The sequence below is a fragment of the Vicugna pacos genome, chromosome 15 (assembly GCF_048564905.1).
Source record: "Vicugna pacos chromosome 15, VicPac4, whole genome shotgun sequence".
Taxonomy (NCBI): domain Eukaryota; kingdom Metazoa; phylum Chordata; class Mammalia; order Artiodactyla; family Camelidae; genus Vicugna; species Vicugna pacos.
This window is the reverse complement of record NC_133001.1, coordinates 41,522,032-41,542,483: the sequence shown is the minus strand read 5'-3', so window position 1 is coordinate 41,542,483 and position 20,452 is coordinate 41,522,032. Positions and strand designations below refer to the sequence as shown.

The 20,452-nt window shown below is 38.0% G+C and overlaps 1 long non-coding RNA gene across 2 annotated transcripts in view; it reads right to left on the bottom strand.

Annotated features, from left to right (window-relative positions):
- Nucleotides 1-20,452, bottom strand: part of LOC107033899 (uncharacterized) — a 144,379-nt gene that overhangs the window by 121,141 nt on the left and 2,786 nt on the right. For both annotated transcript variants that reach the window (XR_012059137.1, XR_012059138.1), the window contains exon 3: nt 10,060-10,094. This is a non-coding gene — a long non-coding RNA (uncharacterized lncRNA). The remainder of the gene's footprint in view (nt 1-10,059; nt 10,095-20,452) is intronic.

Sequence of the window (20,452 nt, the reverse complement as noted above, 5' to 3'; positions counted from 1 at the left end):
AGCTATCTTGGATATTTTGCTACCTTCATCATATTGAGACTATAGCTTTATCAATGTTTTGGGATTTTGGCATTAATTTGCCAAGATAGAAGAATAGGACAATCATATAATAGTTTCTTGCTTTTGTTTTGTTTTGTTTTGTTTTTTACAAATTAAAGACATAGAGTATGTGGATCTCCATTTGTACCCTTGCCTCACCTGCTTCCTCTCCTTACCCCACCAGGCACTATCCTTTACAGCTACTTAGAATTTCTCAGGACATTGAATGGAGAGTCTCTCTGTAAATCCAAATCACTAGGCTTCATTAAACCTTTTACATGCCAAAGCAGACAAGCACACATTTTTAAAACACATTTGAAAAGTCTCCTAGGTATAATCCCCTGTAATGTACAGCCAGCAAAGCACCCATGACATCCCCTCATTTTCCTGACTAATTTTAGAAGCAAACATTTTCAGAATATGAAATAAATTACAAAGGTCATAGGATAATGAATAATATGCCATGTGTGGTTAATTACACTTACTCCTCTAAAAAAAAAGTCATTCTTGCCTCTATATAAAAATTGTGTGTGTAGTTATTTCACTTTGAAATGTCAAAGGGTTACTTGGTTTCAGAAAGAAAATGGAAAAGCAAAGATATTTATGTAATACTGAAAGAATATTTCTAAGAGAATGTAATGTTTAATTCTTTATTGCTTCCCTTTGTCTTGTGGCTGGTTTATAAATATGCAATGCACAATTCTTTGTGCCACTGAAATTAAGGGTTCACAGTATTTTTAGTCTTTTCAGAAAAAAAGAACCAAATAATTTAGATACAGAAAAGATATGATTATTTCCCAACAGTTACTAAATCTGATGAACCATTATAGTCATAAGGTAGATAGAATTACATTTAATCTTTTTCCATGAGGAGATAACCCGCACTTTTAACTTCAAACAAGATGCCGTTTTTATCCACCCTTGATACTTCAGACTTCAAAAGTAAAACACTACTGAATCACTTGAATCCAAGCCACTTGTCTGCCCAAATTTTTTTTCTGCTATAATTAAAGCAGGGAACTTGACTGTGAGTGAACTCATTCTAATACTCCAATAAGACCAAACAAGCAAGCCCTGTTGTTAATAACGATGATGGAAGTGATAGCTCTGGGCAGTCAAGCAAATGCTTACCTGTGACTTGAAGTGTTCACCTGAAAAAAGACACACTGAGGTCAAGCTCACTTTTGGGGTTTTGGGAAATTTTGCCCTGCATGCCCTGGGAGATCGGAGAAAGAGTTTTCCCTGTTGCCCTAGGATTCATACTCTCGCTTACTCTTATTGGTTTAACAAACATCGCTGGACACTTAATGTCAGACACTGTGCCAGATGTCAAGAATTCAAAGATAAAGAATGTAGTCTTTGCAGTCAAGAAGCCCAGTCTAGAAGATTCAGACAATGAATTCTGTGTGATATGTGCTCTGCCAGAGGCATGGATGAGTTTCCTACTCCAGTCCAGCCCACAGATTTTTGAGTCCAGAGGAGGATAACTTCTCTAGGGTTCATTCAAACTGTAAAATGTATATGATTCTGGCTGATGACTCTAGGTTTCATATGATTTCAGATGTGTTTAATAGCTACACTGATGCAGTTCCAGTACTTCTCCAGTGCTGATGCCAGGATCAGCCTTAGTCTCTTCCAGGCTCGCTTAATGTTTTCCTTATGTTACTAATCTGTCTAAAGCCCCACAGTTACGTTTTATCCTTGGGGGTAAAAGGGGGTGTGTTTTGAGAGTGCAGTACCCCTTCAGTTCACTCTAATTTGGTGGAGAATGGTTTTGTCATCTTACTCAAGTTAGTTACTGTCCACAGATTCAAATTCTAAAAGAACTTACTTGCCTTTGATCCTTTTGAAATGAATATGAGTCTAAGACACACTCCTCTCTTCTTTTTGGAAAAGAGAGGCCTTAAAATGGTTCTATCTTGTGATTTATTGGGCAGCTTCTTGCCAGCGAATGAGGCTGATCCCAGCCACAGTCTCTTGGTTTGTATCATCCAAACTCATGGGGTTTGCTGATTTAGGAATCATTCTGTTCTTCACAGCTCTTCTGCTGGCCACTTCTAAATAAATAGAACTGTTTTCCATCTTGAGTTGTAAAACTCATGTTTTGTTTTGCTCTGTCAGAAGAGGTTTCAAGAAGACCCAAAGTAAAATGAGATGAATTGTGTAGATCAGTGAATTTCAAATGGGAGGGAGGAGGGATCAGTTTTTCAAACCGTGCAGTGCCTCCTGGCCCACCCATCCCTATCCATTGCAGCATTTGAGAATCACTGCTGTAGAGAGTGATAATAGGAGATTTGAACCTGGAGGCCAACGTCCATTTACACTTTTGTCACCAGCTCCCCAGCTGCCCCGTGATCCTGGTTCACCTGCTGGTCAACTACACTAATCTGTTCATCTGCATATTTTAATTTTAAATAAAAATTTAAAGTGATTTAAATCCCAAAGAATGAATTATATAATGAAAAAAGCTATCACAGAAAAAAATACATTTAGAGTGTCTACTATAATTAACCCCCAAACAAATAGCAAAGTTGGTTGAATTGGGTTATTCAGTAAGTCTTGTTTCCCCCTTAAGGAAACAGACATTCAATTGTAGCTGGAGGATCTAGTTTCAAAATGATGTCCATTCATTCACTGGGATGCAATTTAGATGTGTTATCCAAACTCCAGAGGCAGATCCCTCTATCCAGATGAATGGTAGAGAGCTGACAGGACCCAGCAGACCGAGGCAGTTACAGACCCATAGAGGGTGAGTGTGCAGCTTGGAAACCCTTATGAAATGTCTCAGAGAGCCCTTGGATTTGGTACTTTCCACCAATTTACCTGAGATCATCTCATTTCTGGCCAAGGTTATTTTCTCCTTAGCTTTCTCTAAACATCTCACCTTGCCCTACCTTTCCCTCCACCTTAGTTCTGAAAATCCTTGTTCTCCCGAGTGTTCTAGGAGGCAGTAGTTCCTGTCTGACCCCTCTGGTCTCTGTTCCCCTCTTAGGCCTACCTATCTCTGTGGCTGGCAAAACCTAATGTATTTATTATCTGACCCTTTATGGAAAAAGTTTGTCAACTTGTGGACTAAAGTACCCACGTCTCTTCTGTTGGGGCTTGTGGGTTCTGGAGGATGCGTCCATTAGAATACACTCCTGGCCTCTTGTCTTCCCCTTGCTCTACATCCTCTCAGGAAGTAATGTGAGTTATATGATTGGTGAACTTGGGAGAAGGAACTGAGCTTAGGGCAGCCCTTGTCCTCTCAGAGCCAGCCTGTCACAGGCGGTATAAATTTTTGTCCACTCCCTGCCATGCAGTATAGGAGCCAAAACAAGTTACTCTGCTCTAGAATTTTATCTCAGGAGTAGACTCACATTAACCCAAGCTCACAGAGACTGCCATTGAGCCAGAATTCAAATTTATTCCATTAAACGTTTTTTAACTTTGATTTACAGTATTGTATATACAATGTTGTATAGTTGATTTACAATGTTATGTTAGTTTCTGGTGTATAGCAGAGTGATTCAGTTATACATTTATATATTCTTTTTTATATTCTTTTTCATTATAAGCTATTAGAAGATATTAAATATCATTTCCTGTGCTTTACAATTTATTCCTCCCCTCCTTTCCCCTTTAGTAACCATAAGTTTGTTTTCCATATCTGTTTCTGTTTTGTAAACAAGTTCATTTTTATCATATTTTAGATTTCACACGTAAGTAAAATGTCATGATATTTGTCTTTCTCTGTCTGACTTCACTTAGTGTGATCATCTCTAAGTCCATTCATGTTGCTGCAAATGGCATTATTTCATTCTTTTTATGGCTGAATAGTATTTCATTTTATATATATGGCTACATATCTCACATCTTCTTTATCTAATCATCTGTCAATGAACATTTAGGTTGTTTCCATGTCTTGGCTACTGTAAATAGTGCTGCTATGAACACTGGGGTGCATGTATCTTTTCAAGTTAAAGTTTCCTCTGGATATATGCCCAGGAGTGGGATTGCTGGATCATATGGTAACTCTATTTTTAGTTTTTTAAGGGATCTCCATTTTACATTTCCAAATTACATTTCCACCAACAGTGTAGGAGGGTTCCATTTTCTCCACACCCCCTCTAGCATTCATTGTTTGCAGACTTTTTAATGATGGCCATTCTGACTAGTGTAAAGTGATACCTCATTGTAGTTTTGGTTTGCATTTCTCTGATAATTAGCAATATTGAGCATCTTTTCATGTGCCTATTGGCCATCTGTATGTTTTAAATGTATTCCATTTTAATGCTAAATGCAACCAGCTAGCCAATGGGCCATCATATTAGCAGATCAGGGCATTTGCTCCCTGTAGACAGGGAGACATTTAAATTCTGTATTTAGAGCATCAAATCTGAATAAGGAGAATTACGGAGATGATTTATCAAAGGATATATTTGTCACAGAAACCTAAGAGCTCAAGTCCTTGGGCCAAGGCCCCTTCTCCCCGAACAGTATTTGGAAAGCTGCTACCAACTTCTGGGTTTTTAGACTTGGGTTTTCCATGCTATAGGCTGAGGAAACCTCTGCCCACTGCCTTTGTTTATTCAGGCTTTCTCCAAACATTTTAACTTTACACACAAATTAATAGTCACATTCTGGTTCCTGCCATCCTGAGATGACCCCCGGGTCACTTTGGCTGAATTTACAGGTGTTTTCAAAGTCTTCAGTTACACGCTTGTTATCTGTTAGTTTACTCCTTCAGCTGACTTATCAGATCTGTGTGTGTGTGTGTATGTATGTATGTATGTATGTATGTATGTATGTATGTATGTGTGTGTCTTACCCATATAACTCTCAGAAAGCAACCTCATTTCCCACTTCCAGGTTTCTTTGGAAGCCATTACCCCACTTACTGCCAACAAAGGCATTTTTGATCTCTTTCTAAGAAAATCTTAGTATAACTCTTTTTAGTATACTTTAAAACTTAACAATCTGAATTCAAGCACTTAAGCAGTTTTTCCTGATTTCATATTGTCATAACTTATGAGACTGAGCTAATGATGACAAATACCCAGGAGAGGCTCTCAGTGTAACTCCTCTGGTTTTTAACTGCTAAATAGTTAAATAGTCTTATGCAATAAACTCAACATATTTAAGATCTCTGATTTGTTTCCAAAGAAGGTGGATACAAATATTTGACTCGTAAGCAAAGAAACAGCTAGTTGGATGCCACCAACCTTCAGAATCAGCCTCAGATCAGAAACACCTTTCCCCACCATCTTCCTTTTTTTCCTCCCCAAACATCTCTCCTGTGTTAGGCATAGTTTGGAGCACTGTAGATGTAACAGTGAAATTATGATACAACAGGTAATTCTTGACCTAATGGGGCTTACATTCCAGTCAAGGGAGACAGACTATTAGAAAAACAAATAAGTAAGAAAAATATCAGCACTTGGAAAGTGTTGGTAGAAAACAGAATTGAATAGTGTAATAGATGGGATCATCAGTGAAGGCCTCTCTGAAGAGTGATATTTAAGCTAAGACCTGACAAGAAGGAGCCAATTATAGGGAAATGAGGGTAAAGACCATTACAGGTGAGGAGGCCTGAGACAAGGCCCAAAAGGAGGAGCAGGCTTGGTGAGCTCAGGAAGAGAAAGAAGACTGAAGGGTGGTCAGCAAGGAGAAGAGTGGGAATAAGAATAAGTCTTCCATCCAGAGCATGGATGTGGAATGGATGTAGGGACAAATACCTTGATGATTGCCTCATTTTGAGGGACTGTGGAAACTGTAACTGCTTTACCTTGCCTCGTGTTTTTGCTCTATTTTAAAAATACATAATTAGGCAATGTGGGTGTGTAATATGGGTTGGTTCAGTCTCCACAGCATTGTCTTTGGCCAAGCTCATTGTAAGTCTTTTCTAGATTTACCAGGTGATACCATGTTCCAAGTCAAACAAATGATATATGAGAAGTGCAACAGGGCAAGGATGTTAAAAATTCATCACCGTGCCCCTCCATATCTCAGAGGTCACAGGTGTTTAAAAGCCAAGAGCAGAAGGAGAGGATCCAAGTAAATGATTTCTTATGAATTGTTGTATTAACCTTGACAAACTCACCCTTTTGGAAGGATAGAGGTGTCAGGATACTGGGTCTCAAAATGTTTCTTCCAGCTCAGTGATACTAAGGAAAGGATAAATCAGGCCTCAAAATGTATGCTGGCCCTGAAGTTTGCAGGTTCATAAACTCATTGTTCTCAGTTCATTTGGAAAAGAGCTGGCTCTGGGGAAATTAATTCACATTAATCAGAGTTATAATGGACTAATTAATAAAGTATAATGCCATTTATTCATTACCTATGAGAGTACCAACTAAAATTCATGTTAGTTAGCACACAGTCTTCTCCTGGCAGGAAAATCTATTTAAGAAATCAAATTAAAGTCAGACGGTTAAATGTTAAATATGGAAGCTGAACAAATCAAGTTGGATGTTTTGAAAGGCTATATTCATTAAACAGTCTTTATTCATTGCAAGGACATACAGTCCCAGCTGGGCAAATGATCTACTATTGAGCTAGACAGGGAAGGCCAGTGCTGGAGAAACATGGCAAATTTTTACTTCAAGCCTCTCCTTTTTTCTAGAACTGGGCCACTGATTCTCAAAGGGTGGTCTGAAAGCCAACTACAGTAAATATTCTTCAGGTATTTATTGAAAATACATTTTTCCAGGCCCCATCTTACACTTTGAAATCAGAATCTATGGTCTTGGGTTGGGAATATTGAATTAAATTATTTCTCCAGGGAACTCTAAGCACACCAATGTTTTGAAAGCCACTGCTAGCTGCTAAGCTATAAAATCTTTGGCAAGTTAGTTACTTAACTCCTCCAAGCCTTAGAGTATTTGTCTGTTAAAAAAAAAAAAAGGATAATGATAGATCTTATCTTCTAGGGCTATTGCAGGGATCAAATGAGTCCAGACATGTAAAGCCCTTAGAACAGTGTCTGGCACCTAGTAAGCCCTCAGTACATGCTTACTGTCATTATTATTACCACCATTATTGTCATCATCTTCATTGTCATTACTCAGTCCACCACATTCTAGTTTGCACACAGATTTTATTTTTCTTTAATCAAGCATAGTCAAGTTTATTGGTTACTGTAGGAAGGGAGACCATACCCTTGACAGAGTCTCAGTAGCATCTCCCAGATTGTTTTTCATGGATGACATTTCAGGGTTTCTGCTTCTTAAGGATGGAAAACATGGCATCAAAGCCACTTCCAAATCATGCAGCAGGATGGATTTATTTTTAGGAAAAATTACAACACCCACAGTGCTTGACTTAAACCTTACTTTTGATCTCAGAGTTTGGCACATCCTGGCCCCTGTCCTGAAGGCCAGGTTGCATCTTACTTTGAGGCTAAAAGTTCTCTGTACAGACAACAGCAACACACCTAATTGTTTAAAGTCACTTCTTTAAATGTGGTCACTTGTTGTTAATTACCCTTACATTTACACTTTCCTTTAAAAAATGAACACCATGTAGACTAGAGTCCTCTTGATTAGCATTGGTTGAGTAACGGTGATTCTTACTAAATCAAGTGGAAACTTGGAGGTACCATGCTGATACATTTGGAAGTACGGTACCATATACCATGTTTGGTAACTTGTCAGAGTTTGCAAGTAGAACTAGAAACAGCACCACTCCTATTAACTCTTTCTTCATCTGAATACTTCAGAGTGGGTTATAACTGTTAATTAAGCCTTAAAACCGCCCTATGACATGGATAATTACACTAGTCATTCCTGCAGTTTAGATGGGCACATTATAGAAGGAAAAGGGTAAGTGAAGTTAATTTTTAAGGTTAGGCTGATTCAGCAGTAAAATCATTCAGGGAACTTTTAAGCACTGCAATCTAAATAGTTCTGCAACTGGTTTCCCTAAGTATAACATTTAAAATTGAGTTGTTAAAAAAATAATAATAAAATAAAATAAAAAAATAAAATTGAGTTGTAATAGTACTGGAAGTTCTAGCCACATCAATCAGACAAGGAAAATAAATAAAAGGTATTCAATTGGAAAAGAAGAAGTTAAACGATTATTCTTTGTAGATGATATGATATTTTATAAAGAAAAGCCTAAAGAGTTCACACAAAAACTATTAGAACTAATAAATGAACTCAGCAAGGTAGCAGGATACAAGAATAATGTACAGAAATCTGTTCCATTTCTTTACACTAACGATGAAACATCATGAAGTAAAAAAAAAAAAAAAGCATTTAAAATTGCATTTAAAAAAACCACCTAGGAATACACCTAATCAAGGAGTGAAAGACCTATACACTGAAAACCATAAAATACTGATAAAGGAAATTGAAGATTAAATTTAAAGAAATGGAAAGATGGCCCATGCTATTGGACTGAAAGAATTAATATTGTTAAAATGGTTATACTACACAAAGCAATCTATAGATTTAATGTGATTCCTATCAGATTACCCAGGACATTTTTTACAGAACTAAAACAAATAATCCTAAAATTTATATGGAACCATTAAAGGCCCATAATTGTCAATGCATTCCTGAGGAAAAAGAACAAAGTTAGAGGCATAACCTACCCAGACTATAGACAATACTATGAAGCTACAGTAATCAAAACATCATGGTATTGGCACAAAAACAGACATGTAGATCAACAGAACAGAATAAAGAGCCCAGAAAATACCCACACACCTACAGTCAATTAATCTTCAACAAAGAAGGCGAGAGGATACAATGGACAAAAGACAGTCTCTTCAGCAACTTATGTTGGGAAAGCTGGACAGCTGCATGTAAAACAATGAAGTTAGAACACACCTTCACACCATATACAAAAATAAACTCATAATGGTTTAAAGACTTAAATGTACATGGAGCCATAAAGCTCCTAGACAAAATATTCTCAGACACAAATCATAGGAATGTTTTCTTAGATCAGTCTCCCAAGGCAAAAGAAACAAAAGCAAAAATAAACAAATGGGACTTAATTAAACTTAAAAGTTTTTAATGAGACAGGAAGGAAGGGGGCAGAGCACAGCCATTCAAGAAATAACTGCAATTAACACTAAGGTGGCAGAAAATTCAACTCTCAGTAGGCCTTGAGGCCCAAGATGCCTGGAGATTTGACTTCCTGTAGACTTTGAGCTTTATTATTATTATTATTATTACTCATTGTAATATATTAGCAAGGTAAATGGCACTCCCATAGGCACCATGACAGTTTTAAGGCTAACCATAAAAGGTCAAAAAGTGGGTGGTGGCCCAATTCCTGGGAATCCCAGCCCTTTCCCAAAAGTAGCTGGAATAATCCTCCCACTTGTTAACATATGAAGTTACCAAGCCCATAAAAATTAACAAACTCCACACCTCATGGCCACTCTCCCTCCTGAGTAAGATGGCCCACACTCTGTCTATGGAATGTGTAACTACTTTTACTTTAAACTAAGCACCCAATCCCACACCTTGTGGCCCTTCTCTTGCCTTCTGAAATAGCCTGCACTCTATGGTGTATGTATCTCTCTAAATAAATCTAACTTTATTCAAAAAAAAAAAAAAACCAAAAACTTAAAACGTTTTTGCACAGCAAAGGAAACCATCAACAAAATGAAAAACAACTTACAGAATGGGAGAAAATACTCGCAAAAGATGCAACAGACAAGGGGTTAATTTCCAAAATATACAAATGGCTCATACAACTCAATTATCAAAGAAACAAACAACCCAATCAAAAAATGGGCAGAAGACCTGAAAAGATGTTTCTCCAAAGAAGTCATACAAATGGCCAACAGATATGAAAAGATCTTCAGCATCACTAATTATTAGAGAAATGCAAATCAAAACCACAAAGAGGTATCACCTCACACTGGTCAGAAAAGCTATCATCAAAAAGTCTACAAATAATAAATGTTGGAGGGGTGTAAAGAAAAGGGAACCCTCTTACACTGTTGATTGGAATGTAAATTGGTGAGCCACCATGGAGAACAGTATAGAGGTTTCTTAAAAAAACTAAAAATAGACTTACCATATGTTCTAGCAATTCCACTCCTGGGCATATATCTGGAAAAGACAAAATTTTTAATTCAAAAAGACACATGCTCCCCAATGTTCATAGTGGCACTATTTACAATAGCCAAGACATGGAAACAACCTAAATGTCCATCAACAGATGACTGGTTTAAGAAATGTGATAGATGTATATACATATACACATACATACAATGGACTATTACGCAGTCATTAAAAAGAATGAAATAATGCCATTTGCAGCAACATGGATGGACCTAGAGATGATCATACAAGTGAAGTAAGTCAGAGAAAGACAAATACCACTTACATGTGGAATCTAAAAAAACAATACAGATGAATCTATATACAAAATAGAAATAGATTCATGGACATAGAAAACAAGTTTATGGTTACCAAAGGGGAAAGGGAAGAAAAGGAGGGATAAATTAGGAGTATGGATTAACAGATACAAATTACTATACATAAGATAGATAAGCAACAAGGATTTACTGTGTAATGCAGGGAACAATATTTAATATCTTGTAATAACCAATAATGGAAAATAATCTGAAAAATAGATATATAAAGCTGAATCACTGGAAACTAACACAATATTGTAAATCAATTATATTTCAATTTTGAAAAGATAAAATAAAATTGAGTTGTTGAAAAATGAATAAATTTTTGTAAAAACAAAAATTAACTCTAACCTGGTGAAGAAAAAAGGATGGTATACCCTGGGTTTAGCCAGGACTTAGCTACTCTGACTTCCTTTATGTCCAACCTGTTTCCCAGTGCTGGACCGCTCCCTTTCTAATCAACATGGATTCTTCTTCCTCCCTCTCATTTTCACTCACCAGTAAACTGTGAGCCTACACGACTCCCTGGCTTGCAGTGAGGGGAACAGCCTGAGATACTGATGACAAGCATGGCTTAAACAGCTTGCTGACAGAGATCCATGCCTACCAGATCCACAGTGCTCCACTTGGCTCTACCCCATTTCACTCACGTGCTGATTTCTGCTAAACATAGCCCAGTTCCCAGGTCACCAGCTGGCAAGACTCTGAACTATTTTTAGCTGGGTCCAGGACTCAGGGCACTAAATCTGGATAGGTAGCTGAGATTCCATTCTAGCTTTTAAAAATAATAACTTCTATTTTTCTCTCGTTACAATTTACCATGCCTTCATTTTAGACTATTTTGAAAATATAGCTGGGAAAAAGGTGAGAATATTTAGAACATATAGCAAAAAGAAGAAAATTTAAATTTCCTTTAATTTTAGGATATTGAGGTATAATATGTAATATATATAGCATTATATATATAGTAAATTTTACTAATCATAAATATACATTTTGATATATTATGTAAGTATATACTTGTCTAACCCAAACCTAGATCAAAATAAAGGACATTCCAATACCCAAGAAACTTCTTGCCCCTTCCCAGTCAATATCCCTATGCCCCACATGTAAATCTTATCCTGACTTTTATCATTTTTGATTAGTTTTACCTGTTTTTGAATTTCATATAAATGGAATCATATAGTATATACTTTTTATGTTTTCCATTTTCCATTCATTATAATGTCTGTGATTCATGCATGTTGTCACATGTAGCAGTAGATTGGCTTTCTGTCCGTTTTTGTGGAGTAAAATATCATCACGTGAATACAGTTTATATATCAATTCTCCTGTTGAGGGATATTTAGCTTGTTTCCAAATTTTGGTTATTAAAAATAAAACTGTCACAAACATTTTGTTCATGTCTTTTAGTGGCCATATGTACCCATTTCTGTTGGGTATATACCTAGGAGTGGAATTGCTAAGTCAATTTAAGACATACTTGACAGCCCTAAGGTCATGAAGATATTCCCTTCTTTGGAAGAGAATATTTTATTTGGAAGCTCTGTTGTTTTACCATTTAAGTTTGTGATTCATCTCAAATTAAGTTTTTGTGTATGGCATGAAATAGAGGTCCAAGCTCATTATTATTTTTTTTCATAAGACTATCCAGGTGCTCCAGAATCATTTACTGAAAAGACCATTCTTCCCCAACCATACATGTGTGAGTCTGTTTCTGGACTCTATACTCTCTTCTATTGGTTCATCTATTCCTGTACTAATGCCACATTATCTTAATTATTGTAGTTTTATATTAAATATTTTAATATTTTAATATAGTAGCATAATTCCTTCTCTTCAAGATTGTCTTATCTATTTTAGATCCTTTGCATTTCCATATACATTTTAGAGACAGCTTGTCAATTTTAACTACCTTCTCCCATCCCCAAGAGAAAAGTAATTGAGATTCTGATTGAGTGCATTGAATCTGTAGATTAATTTAAAGAGGATTGATATCTTAATCTCATTTTTCCAATTCATGAACTTAATACATAGCTCCATTTATGTAGGTCTTCTTTAATTACAGTCTACTTTTTAAAAAAATTTAACAATGGATTACATGTTTCTATGTTATTAAACATCCTTCTACAGCATGCTTTCCAATGCATCATAGTATTCCACTACATGGAAGCACCATAATTAAACTAATTCCTAATCATTAGGCATTCAATGTTTCACTGTTATGAGAAACCTTGTAATAGTCATCATTGTAGACATATATCAGATCAAATGGACTGACATGTAGAAGAGACTTTTCAGGAAGAGTCCAGGGTTTTCTCTCTGTGTGTATGTGTGTGTGTGTTTTGTTCTTTTTTGCTTTCTTTCTTACAGCTCTCAGACATCGATCAAACATACACACACAGAGTATAATACATAGTGGAAGGTATTAAACAAATGCTTCTTCTCATGCTTTAAGTAGTTTAAACATTAATCTACATATCACATGGCTCAAGTAAACCTCATTCTATGGAAGAATAGCTGAGATATTTTTTAAAACTAGAAAACATTCTATTCACCCAAGCTACAGGAAAAATTTTGTTTTTAGCTACTACAAAGATGACAAGATAACAAAGATGTGACATTAAGTCATATTCTTGGACCCTCAAATTCTTCATCTATAAGAAGAATAATGATATTAAAGTTTCTCCAAGCTCCAACAGTCTACTATTTTACTTAATGGATGCCTTTGGTAGAGACAAAAATAGATGAGTTCAAGTAAACAAAACACACTAGAACAAAAAATATATATTTAAAGGAAAATAGAGAATGAAAAAAATACATATGCTCAATATATAAGCTAAATAGGCTCTTCCCATCCAAAATATATTGATAGAAATTGATACACATATATAGGTTCAAATATGTATGGTCAAAATCAACTGTGTACACCATAAATAATTAAGAAGAATGAACCAAAAGTTTGCACATTTGATTATAAATGTAGTAAATCACTATGTGGAAAAGTGGAGAGGTTTGTTAAAAATGCAAATTAAAATGACATTAATGTATCACTACCTATCTTTTAAACTAGCAAAAATAAATAGAAATGACAGCAATCCAGTAATGGCTAAACTATGAAGAAACAATGTATTTAATGGCTGCATGATATTTTGCTACTCAAAAATATCACTGTTTAAGGAGTTTCCTATAGTTGGGTATTTCCGTTGTCACTGGACACATCTTAATGAAGAATCTGAGTGGTCTTCCTGTTCCTACTCTTGTTTTCCCCACCTCCTGAGTGCTTAGGTGGTGCCTCTGTTCTCAGCTCTCCAGGGGCTCCCAGCACACTCAGTATAATCCAGTGTTCCTGATGGGACTCACCCTCTCTGGCCCCTCTCTGCTTCTGACTCCTCCTCTCAGCCTCTCTGCCAAGGCTGTTCTTCATCTATGCCAAGCATGCTTCCACCTCAGGGCCTTTACATTGTACATCCATCTGCTAGAAATCATCCCTGGCCAACCTACCCTGAGATATTTGCTCTCACTCTCATTTTGTTCAGATTGCTGCTCATTTATCACGTCCTCGTAGATCCTCCCTGACCACCCTCTCTAAAAAAGCATTTTTCTTTATCTTCAACCTTATATCCTCCCTCATGTTTCTCTATGGCCCCTAGTATTACACACACACACACACTCCATCTCCTAGGAAACCAACCATTCTGCTTCACCCAAGAGGTTCCTGGGCCAAGGCACTCTCAATGTTAAAACCTAGAAAGTCCCAGGCAAACTGGGATGAACTGATCACCCTCCTCTATCAGAATATAAGCTCAACAAGGAAAAGCTTTACTTTGTCCTCTGCTGTATTCCCAGCACATAACACAGTACCTGGCACAGGTTAGGTGCTCAATAGATAGTCACTGAATGAGTGAACATATGAACAGCTTCCTGTTTCAAACAGCATCAGATTTAAACTTTCCCAGCATTCCAGTTCCTCTTTGACTGCCCATCTTAATCACCCTACCCTATTTCCTACCACTCCCTGTGTGCACTCCTTTGCCCCAGGCATTCCAAGCTCACACTTTTGCATATGTCACCAGAAATAATCCCTTCACCTGAAGAGCCCTCCAGTAGCTCTTCTACCTGAGTCAATCTCTTTGATATGTTCTGTTTTATTTTTTGAGATCCAGTGCAAAGCAGAGAAGGAATGCAGGGGTCCCTATCAGAATTCCCCAGGGCACTGTTTCAAAATATATTTTTTAAAAAAGAAAAGAAAAAGAAGACACTAATGAACTTATCTACAAACAGAAACAGACTCACAGACATGGTAAACAAACTGATGGTTACCGGAAGGGGAAAGGAGGTGGGAAGGGATAAATTGGTAGTTCCAGATATGCATATACTAACCTCTATATATAAAATAGATTAAAAAAACAAATTTCTTCTGTATAGAACAGGGAACTATATTAAATAACTTGTAATAACCTACAATGAAAAAGAATATGGAAATGAATATATGTATGTGTATGTATGACTGAAACATTATGCTGTACACCAAAAATTGACACATTGTAACTGACTATACTTCAATTAAAAAAAAAAACATACACACACACACACACACACACACACACACACACACATTCCTCTACTCCCAATGTTGAGAATTAGATAGGACTTCCTAAGAAGGGGAGAGGAAATCAAACACTGATATTTTCAGAAAGCTCCCTAGATGATTCTGACAACAAACACACAGACACTCTATCTGAAAGATGCTGATCTAAATCCCATGATGCTTCAGAACACAGTTCAAGTCCCTCAGCTGCACCACTTCTATTGTGGCCTAACCTGACCTCATAGCCCTCTCCCTCTTCAGAATTCTCAAAAGTTCAGAATCTGAACCACACTTCTGAGAACTAGTCTGGCAGTCCTGGCATAAAATATGGACAAATCAGGGTTTCATCAGTAAGACTGTTAGTCTGGCCTGGGAAGGCCTCTCAGGTGTGTGGGACAGGCATTCCCCCAGGCCCTGGCTGTAGGTGTGAATGAACCCTCCCTCCCTCTCATTCCTGAAGTCTCTGCCCTACTGAGAAATCGCCCAACTTCTGCCCACTCTTATCCTGCTGTGAGCAAACTATCCCTGCCATCAAAGCAGACTACTGCCACTGACCCAGCCCAATCCTCTACTCACTCCCCACTTCCTCTCACTACAGTGTCCCAGAGCCGGTCCCACCTAACTAGCCCCAATCTTTATACTGCGCTGCCTGGTTGTTCCAGCCAGGGCTTTGGAATCAGACTGACCTGGTGACTCAAGGCAAGCCTAGGCCTTTGAGCCTTCATTCTCACAACTATAAAAGGGAAAATACTTACCTCACAGGACTTTCAGGGGGATTAAATATGATAATATCAGTAAACACTCCCAGTACGTGGTACACTCAGGAACCGCCTGCCAGAAGCCTTCTTTCTGACACAGGAGCAATGCTCGTCACTTGGGCACGGGGACACTGGCTCTCCCAGCCAGTCTGGATTCTGTCTTCACAGAAACATCACTACTGGAAGTTCCCCAATGTTACCAGAGTTTGGGATTACTCAGTCCCATTCTCTGGGTGGTTTGTTCAAACCTGGACTGGAGTATGAAGGGCCTCTTCTTAGCAACTAGAAAGTCAGTCTTTGAGCTGGTGGCACTGTTAAACTACGTTAGGGCAAAAGAGAAAACTGCCGTGCTGATCATTGACCAGACTACCCTGGAAGACCACAAGATGAAAAACAGGCTAAAGATGGAGGTGGGGGTGCGGGGTTTTAGGGATTCCTGTGCAGGAAAGAGAGGTGGATGAAAAAAATAGATTCTTGCACAGCGTAACTTTCAAGTAAAAATCAGAGAAGGAGAGGAGGGAGGAGGAAGGGGAGGGAGAGAGGGACAGAGGGATAGAGAGACAGCGGGAGAGAGAGAGGCAGGGAGGGAGGGACAGACGGAAAGGAGGAGAGAGAGGGAGAGAGGAAAGAGAGATAGGTCTGGGCTAAGAATCATAAATTCCAGACTCAAGTCCTAGTTTTGCTACTAACTCAATGCAATTTAACATTCCTAGATCTCAACTTCCTCAACCACAAATCTAGTGAAATCAGAAGCAATTGTATCTTTTTTAAAAAGTTCCCAGCACATACAGATTCACTCCCTTTTTGTCCTTCTGCCCTTGTATTTCCTATCCTTTGGTTTGTAACCAATCCCCTCCTGGCAGCCAAACCCCCAGACACCGCGAACTGTCCTCAGCCCACCACTCTCTGGGATGAGAGATATCAGTGCTTCCTTTACTCTCCACACCACCAGTCTAGCCTTTGTTTCACATCCGGGGCCCAGGTCTGCCTGTAAATTAGAACTAGAATTGCTTCATGCCTATTGCTCAGGGTAGTAGAAAACATGATAGATGTGTTCTGCCATGCCAAATTAGAATCCTCAATGGCTTTTCCCACCAACTTTGTTACACGTAATTGGTGGTTAGAGTCCATATTACCATGGATACTCTTCTACAGTTACATTAAGGATTAAATTGATTTTGCAGACAGATCTGGGAATTTAACCATCACTTGTACCACAGTCTCTGTGGGAAAATATATTCTGTGTTCCAAACAATTGACCTTTGGAGTTGATCCAGTTCCTAAGTTGGGGACAGCCTGTCCCATATTATGTTACATTTTGGGTTTCACTTGTGTGTCCTAGAATCAGAGATTTGTTAGAGCTAGAAGAAACTTTGGAGATCATTTATTAATGGACAAATTTTGTAGGGAATGAAGCCAAGGTTCAGAAAGACAGAGTTGTCTACGGTTATTCAGCTACTATGGCCTCCCATCTCCAAGCCAATGCTTTTCCCACTATCCAAATCATTTTGTGGTCATTTTCCCAAATAACCATTAAACCACTTGAAAGTTGGGAAGATCATGTCTTCTTTAGCACAAAATCAAGCATACTAAATATTTCAAAAATACTGAATCAGTTCATTATTCACTTTGCTTTAGAGGTCTATCTGCTGTAAAATGTCTTCAAATAACAAGCAATATTAGGGCATTTCAATTAAGAATTTATTTGTAGTAGGCTGGATGTGGTTTAAATATAGATTTGAATAATTCAAAAATATTCTATTTAATCAGTGTTTCCTTCATAAAGGATCTATTGGTGTTGGATGTCACTCTCACAAATATTTTTCGCAGCTCACAGACACATCTGGTTTTAGTTTTAGAAGATACATGCCATTAATTTTAACATTGTCTTAGGGGAGAACCTCTCATTTTATAACTACATTAGAAAACTTAATAACGCTTTGTTTTATTTACCAAAACCAACTGAAACAGAGACTTATGAAACCATTCAGAGGTAAACCTTCTCCAGTTGAAAAGGTAACATACATAATCTGGATATACTACATGAGGAGAGCCACCATTATTAGAAACAAGGTATTTAAATAGTTTTATTTGAAACAAACTTTCCCATTTGATGTTCTTTTCTTCACCAACAAACATATTTAGTTATTTCTTGACTATCTTTGAATGGGCAGGATGGAAGAGCATTGAAAGAGAAACAATCCATATATGTAGATGATACTGTTTTATTGTAACAAACTGGGAGCGACTTAATTAGATAGCTGGCCCTGTCATCTAACTGCAAGAAAAAGAAAGAAGAGCCACAGATCAACTCTTCAAAAATTAGTCATCCTTTGTGATAACTGCCCACTCAACTTTAATTGCCTTATAGTTAACAGTTCTATACAGCCAGTTAACTTCTTCAATCACTAGGCACTTATTTTGTGATCATTTTATCTGAAGGACATACTAAAGAGTTACCTTAAGAGACAATGCTCCACTGAGCGCGTGCGTGCGTGCGTGCATGCGTGCGTGTGTGTGTGTGTGTGTGTTGGGGGAGTTAGAAGTGGGGGAGGGAGAAGTTATTGGTCAAGAGCAGGGAAAGACGCACTTAGTTATACCTGGCTTTTTAATTTGGGGAGCTAAAATGACTGAGGACACACCTTATGACTTAGCTGATAACTTTGGTGCTTGGTAATTCCCCATATGTGTACTGAAATGAAACCAAAACCAAATATTAAGAGAAAATCTTGGCCCTGCCTGGATGTATACCTAGGCCTGGCTCTGCATTGACAGAGGTGGCCTCCTACTGATGCATGTGTCCTTGTCTGGTTTCTCAATATCCTTGAATTAGGCTGACACAAAAGCTAATGACATTGGATATACAGAATGGCTGCCCTCAAGGTGTAATAGTAAAATTTAGAACTTACTGTCATTCAAGGCTTATTAAAGACTTGATTAAGAGGAATCATGTTCATGAAAGGACGGCCTGATGAATGTCAATTCATTCATTTATTACCTACCCTGGATTAGTCAGGGCAGCAAACAGCTGTATATCACTACCACAACCTCCACGTTTTGCTACTTAACCCTACTCACTTTCACAACATATTGGCCATTGGCCAAAATTGAGAGGCATATAAAATATCCCTATGAAAGTCTGTGCTGTGTTTACTAAAAGGAATCATGACGCTGCTGTTCACTGTGTTCCAAAGTGCCTTCTCTAAGGACAATCCATAGGGACATGTCTCTCGTCTCAGAATAGTGATGGTTGGGCTCCTCTGAGCACTAGTCTGTCCCAGGCACTTCCCGTTAGTAAGTATGAATAAGATCATGATTTTATTAAAACCCTAAATCATGATTCCCCAAGTCCCTTATAATCAGGAAGTCTAGTTTCCCCCCACAGACATTTCTGGAATTACCCAAGGACATTAACATACATGTTATATCTCCATAAACCCAGTGGCGTGCTGGTAAATGTTTAACAACCAGCTTTCTGGTAGAAAAGCCATAGATTTGTAGAATGTGCTAATTTCCTTGGTGTCAATACTCCTACCATGGCCAATATGATAGTACTGAACTTGAAACTGGAAAGAGATGCATAGTAGCATTTCATTATACAGTATTTCCACTATACAGATATATGTTAACAATCTCTTGACTATCGTAATAGTAAAATGTAGCAATATAAATAGAATGTGATGAGTCTTGAGCAATTGTTACCTTTCTTTCTGTTATAATTTATTTATTTGTAAGTCTGTATAATTCAGTTTTTAAAGTGTCTCTCTTTAACAACAGGCTTGCAAAATTCTTGAAAGTTTAACAATCTGCTGTACTGAGCCAGTGTAAGCTCGCTCCCTCATATCACATCTAAAGTCCCACTGGGTTGGGAGTCCCAGCTAGTAGTTTGCCCTGTAGTACTGTTAGATGCATAATCCTGCTCTAACCAGGAGCAGGACCTTAGCCTGATCCTTCCTGAGTCCTGCCACATGTCCAGAAAGAGTGGGAGGCAACTTTCTACATGCAATCAGAACTATTGCCTGCCAGTCTCCTGCTCTAGAGTCTGCTGGTCTCTAAGCTCGGGTGCTCGACAAAGCTGCTGCCCACCACGTTTTTGTAGTGGTCCAACCAACATCTCCCATACCTCCAGCAGCTTTCTTGTGTCTTTGCTTCTAAGCTGCTGGCTTCCCTAATTGATGACCCCCACCCTGCCCACAGGCCATTGCTCACACGCAGGCCAATGGCTTCCTCAGTGTCAGTACCTGCCAAGTGAGGCTTCTCCCTCTTTGGCACGCACCTACCCTTGAACCTCTTGGAGGCTCCAACTGCCTCTTGTTGTTGCCACCTGCAGCACTGTCTCCTCCAGCCTCCAGATCTCCAACTCTTACCTCTTCCTCTGTCCTCAAATCTCTTATTCACATTTTAAAGTCCAAATAAACTTTGAAAACTGAGTTTCACATAAATGTGGCACCAAAAGAAATCACTTAAAGTAGGATGAGATGGAAGTGAAGTGTGATCCCAATTTTATAAAATAGGTATACAGCTATCCCATCTTTAGAAAGTCATTTTATGCAACATTGCAAAGGTCACAGAAGATCTACGTATCTTTTTTCACTCACTGAATAAAATTCAAAGAGGATTTTCATTTTTATGAAAAAAAAGTGAAAAGTAAAAATAGCACTTAGAATCAGTTTTGCAGAGAGTGGTTGTTAAAGAGGC